A 5,450-nucleotide genomic window follows, 5' to 3' on the forward strand; every position below is an offset into this window, starting at 1 on the left:
TCTCAGCCTCTCACTGGCTGGTGAGTGTGGTACAAGCTCTGGGCTCCCTGCCTGGGCTCAGATGCCAGCTCTGTGGCTGTGGACAAGTCGCCCAGCCTCTCTGTGCCTTAGTTTCCCCATCTACAGCAGGGACAACTCTTTGTAGTAAATCTTTGGAAGCTTCAGTAAAAGAAAGAATCCGCTTCAGTCTTACTGCAGTGAGCCCTCAGTGCGTGGTGACTGCTTGCACTAGGTTTGTATTAGTATTTTTATCCCTATTATTTGTGTACTCGTGTGTATGTGTGTGGCGTATGTGCGCAGTCGCAGCACCCCTGCACATGTGTACTAAGTCAGAGAATGCTGACTTACCCCCTTGAGATGGGGTTTCTCATCAATACGGAGCCAGACTGAGGGCCGGAAAGCCCAGCAATCCTCTAGTAATGAGAGTCTAGTTTCATGCCCCTGTTCCCATCCCCCCAACACACACCAGTGCTGGGGTGACAGGTTCATGTGGCCAATCTTGGCTTTGTACATAGGCACGGGGGTCTGAACTCAGGTCCCCCTGCCTGTGTATAAATGCTCTTATAACTAGCTCTTCAGCCCCTGTTGTTCAATTGAGTCAAGTTGTTCGGGTCCCAGGCCTGGTGCTGTTTGACCTCAGAGCTCCTCCTCAGACTTACCTTTTCATTCCTGTTTTAGGGCCTCCTCCCCCACGTTTCTTGGAGGAGAACCTTGCTCAGTCCTTCTGGCCCCTGGGGTGCCAGTGGCTTCACAGTGCCACTGCAGGCTAGCCCATGCCCCCATGCCCAGTTCCTCTGGCCCATTTATCACAGCCTTCACAAAACCTCCACATTCGCACCACAGGGAAGGCTTCATTTCCACTCTGGTCCCGGGCAGAATCTTCCATCAGATCCTCATGGTTAGTCCAGCACGGAGATCCTTGGTCTGGCTTATCCATGCTAATGAGGGTGCTGAAGGATCATGGGAGTTTGAATGACTGGGTGGGAGGGTGGGAGAGGTGACCCAGGTGAAGCAGGGCCAGGCCTTTCAAAATTAAGTCCAGAGCTACCCAAAGGATAATGTGGTCATAGTGACAGCCTTAGGCCCCAGGCTCTGAGCCCCACTGGGGCCCAGGCTCTGGGGTAGCACTTCATGTAAATACTCCAGAGGGGGTGGGGAGTGGGGGTAGCCAAGGGAGGTATGGGGTCCCCGCTTGGCTCTAGCTGTCCTTCAGTCTTCCCAACAGACTCAACCTAGGTGATGGACCAGCTCCTGAGCTTCCAGACTGGCAGGAGGGCACAGGAGTCTGGGAGGGAGTTTGAGGGCGCTGCTCAGAGAAGGGCTCTGAGAAGCCCATGGTGAAGAGCTGACGGTGGGTGTGAGGTCAGGAAGACCCTGGGGTCTGTTGAAAAGAGGACTCCAGATAATGCAAATGAATTCCACTTTTGAAGACATGCTTCCGTTAAGAAGTTACTCGTTTATTTGAAATTCAAATTCAGCCTCGTGGCCCATATATCTATCTTTATTGTTGCTAAATCCAACCCAAATTAAAGAGTATTGGCTCAGGAATCTGGGTGTGGGCTCTTCATCTTTCAGATCACCCCACCCAATACCAATTGAGCAGCCCCTCTGCCCATGAGATGAGCTCACTCAGTTCTTCCTATTGCCAGCACTAGCCACCAGCACAGATCCCAAGGGCCCCCCTTCTGGACCTCCTTACCGGCCTCTTTGCCTTCCATGGAAGCAGAGGGAACCCCTATCCTGCAGCCTGAGTCTGTTGTTGCTGCAGCTGAAATCATCCCACATCCTCCTCCTCCTCACTGCCAAACTGCCAGCGGATCTTGGGAGCACAGGGTGCCTAACACGTGACCTTTCTCTAGCCCAGTTCCCCTTTCTCAGTCTTACCACACCAAACAACTTTCATTTCCCTAGACAGCATACTTCTCATATTTTTTTTCGAAATCCCCCCCCCCCCCGCTGCACCGATGCCTTTTATTTGTGAAATGATGGCTACACGTCCCCCCAGCTAGGTATATCCCCAACTCCCTCCAGCCTGGACAGAGACATCCCTGACCTCCGGTCTGGATGGAGCTTCCTTTCAGCTCCCTTTCCCCATTGCAGAAGTTATTTCTCTGTCTTGCAACTAACTGTCTCTGTCTGGCTCAGCTGCCAGACGGAGAGCATTTTGGAGACAGGTGTTGTGTCTCATTTGCTCATTCATCCATCATATAATGGTTTAGCACTTATATTTTGGGCCTTGCACTAGTTGCTAAGGATATATAAATGAACAAGTCATCACATTCTCGTGTGGGGGTGTCCTGCAAGGAGCAGTTTAGCAAGTGGATATAAAATATGACAGCTGGGACCATGTACTGTGAAGAAACATGAAAGAAGGTGAGAACGGGCGGGGGGGCTGCAACCCTGGTTTCATCAGAGACATGCTGGGACGTTAGACTTGGTGTGAGCAGACCCAAACTAGTCATTGGTCGGGCAGGGTTTCCTAGAACAATTTTTCCACGTGGTGATAGTGAATTTTAGGGGAGCTAGGAGTAGGGGGATGAGATGGCAAGTTTCCTATGAGATTAATGTCCCAGAGAGCTGGGGTGGCTCTGCGTCAGGAAGCCCTCTGTAAGAGGGTAGCAGTCTCAACCTGGAGGAAAAGGCCTCTTGGTTAAATTAGGAGGATTTTCTCTGTGAGTAAGATCAAGAGAAAGGTTCCATATCCACCTTCCCAAACCACAAGAGTGTGAGCCACCATGAGGGGCAAGGCACAGAGAGCACAGGAAGAGCACAGAACACCAAGAAGCCATAGAAGATGTTTAAAGAAATAAAAGCTGCAATAACAGGATATATCCATAAGTAAGACAAGGAAGGATGGTGTGGAAAGAGGAAGAGGAGGAGGAAAGAAAGAGGAGGAGGAGAAAGAGAAGGAGGAAAAAGGAGAAGGAAGGGCAGGGAAGGGGAAGAGCATCAGCAGCAAAATGGAACTTCTAGAATTAAAAAACAATCCCAGGACATTCAATCAGCCATCCACAGCCAAACAGATTTGGAAGTTAGGAGTTGCTTATAAGGTGACAAGGGTTATGACACAAATTATAGAAAGAATGGCAGAGGCTCAGAGAGCAGAATCAGAAAAATCTCACAATGGAGTCCCAGAAGAAGAAACTAAAAGAAATAAGGCAGGCACAACAGTCAAAGGTTTTCTAGAAGAGATGAAGAGCAGACCCAGGAGCCAGGAAGCGCCTCATGTAGAACGCCTGCACTTGGCACATCCGACAGAAACTTCAGATGCCAAGGGTAGAGAAGTGAGGAGAGAAGTCATTGAGAAAGTACAGACAACATGGGGACATGAACTGTAGCAGTAGCTACAATAGTCTGGGAGACTGAAATGAGGTCCCCAAAGAGAGGGGGACCAGGAAATGTCAGCTAGGATTGCCTGCAGCAAAGAGCCCTTTCATAAACAAAGACACAATGGAAAATACATTCCTTCTAACATTTAAAGGTGAATAAGAGCTGAGAGCAATTCAAAGAGCTTTCAGAGTGTATACTTCAACAAGGAAAGTGATTCCAGAAGATCGCCGGGAGACACAGGAAGGAATGGCGGGCACAGAAAACAGTGGGTGTAGCAAGGCCCGTCACGCCCATGTGTGTCAAATAGTGTCTCCATTTGTTAAAGACAGACAAATGTGAAATACCAGCGAACAGAATGTAAGTCAAGAGGGGGAAAGTGCCACAATGGCCAGAAACTATTGTGTTTAGGGGTTACAAACGTTGTCCGTTCATTGATGTTAAAGCTGTGGTTTGCAAAGGATTCAAGTATGCCCTCCCCAAAAGCTCGCAGGCCAGAAGCCCAGGCCCCAATGTGGATGCCAACAGAGAGGGCTGATGGAAGGTAATACGGGAACCTGGCCTTGACAGGGATGCATACGGCGCCCACAGAGCCACAGTCAATTCCCACGAGGGTGGATTGCTTTGTCATGGTCTCACAATACACCCAGACTCACTGTTACCCCAGGATGGCCTTGAACTTCCGGTCCTCCTGTTCTCTCTTCCCCGAGTGCTAGGTTCACGGTGGGTGCCGGTAGACCCAGATGGGGTATTGTTAGAATAAGCTCTGATCCTCATCTTTTTTCTTTTTTGTCTTATATGATCTCTTCTCCACACGGTTGTTACCTTAGGGTTCTCACGAGAGGCTAGATCAGCGCAACCACCCGGTCTGGAGTTTTCTGCCTCCTCACTATGAGCTAAGTCAATCTCTTTGTGTGAAAAGCCCAGGCGTGTGTATTTTGTTACAACCACGGAAAGTGGGCTAATACAACTGGATGTTGCTCTTTAAACGTACATCGCAAGACTTCAAGGGTAACAATAAAGAAAATAAAACTGAATGAAAATACATTTTATTCTAGGGGAAGAAACAGTGGTATAGGAAAAGAAAGTAAATAAAACTCAGTTTAAAATACGTACTTATTATTATTTTCTGTGTATGGGTGTTTTGTCTGCATGTATGTCTGTGTACCACATGAGTGTTTCGTGCCCATGGAGCACAGAAGAGGACCTCAGATTTCCCCTGGTTGTGGGTGCTAGGAATTGAATCCTGATCCTCTGCAAGAGCAGGATATGCTTTTAACCACTGAGCCTAGTCTCCAGTCCAAAGTTCATTTTTTTTTTTTTAAGGCAAGGAGAGAAAAAAAAAAGAAAAAGAGAAAGTGAGATTAATAAAAAAATAATATTCAAAAGCCTCAAAAATTAAAACCAGGCCAGGCATGGTGGCACATGCCTTTGATCCCAGCACTTGGGAGGCAGTGGCAGGTGGATCTCTGTGAGTTCTAGGCCAGCTAGGTATCCATAATGAGTCCCAGGATAGCTAGCCAGGGCTGCAGAGTAAGACCCTGTTTCAAAAACAAGAGTCACACAAAGCTTCTCATACAAACAAATAAGCAAAAACAAACAACAAAAAAAAAAATGGTGCTAGAAGCAAATTAGCCCACTTGTTAGCTCTAATCCCTGGCACATGCTCGCCCAGCTACTCTACTCCCAGGATCCCAGCACGACGTGTCACAGTCCCAAGCTGGCCCTAACTGATCACCGTTTGTGAGTGCAGAGTGTGGGGGACAGCCCACCTGCCCATGAAAGTGGGTGTGGCTAGGCCACACAGTGAAATATTATAAACAGAAAATGCTGAGCAGCACAGTTCCACATACTGAAGGAAAGGGACTAAGAGCAAACAGTCCTGCAGAACACAGTCCAGTGCCATTTAAACCAAGAAGTAATTATCAGGGACGCGCACACACACTGTGCTGAGTGAGTTACTCAGGCAAAGCACCGCAGCAGCACAGCGTTCTGAGTGGTACAGGGGAGCCTTGGGAATTTGTGGCCTATGTGTAGAAGGAAGTGGACCCTGTTTTCTTTCTTCCTGTCACCACCCATCCTCTCCCTCTCTTCTTTGGCCCTCATGGTACTCAGGATCCTTG

Source organism: Psammomys obesus, unplaced genomic scaffold, assembly GCF_907164565.1.
Source record: "Psammomys obesus unplaced genomic scaffold, mPsaObe1.curated_primary_1811, whole genome shotgun sequence".
Lineage (NCBI taxonomy): Eukaryota > Metazoa > Chordata > Mammalia > Rodentia > Muridae > Psammomys > Psammomys obesus.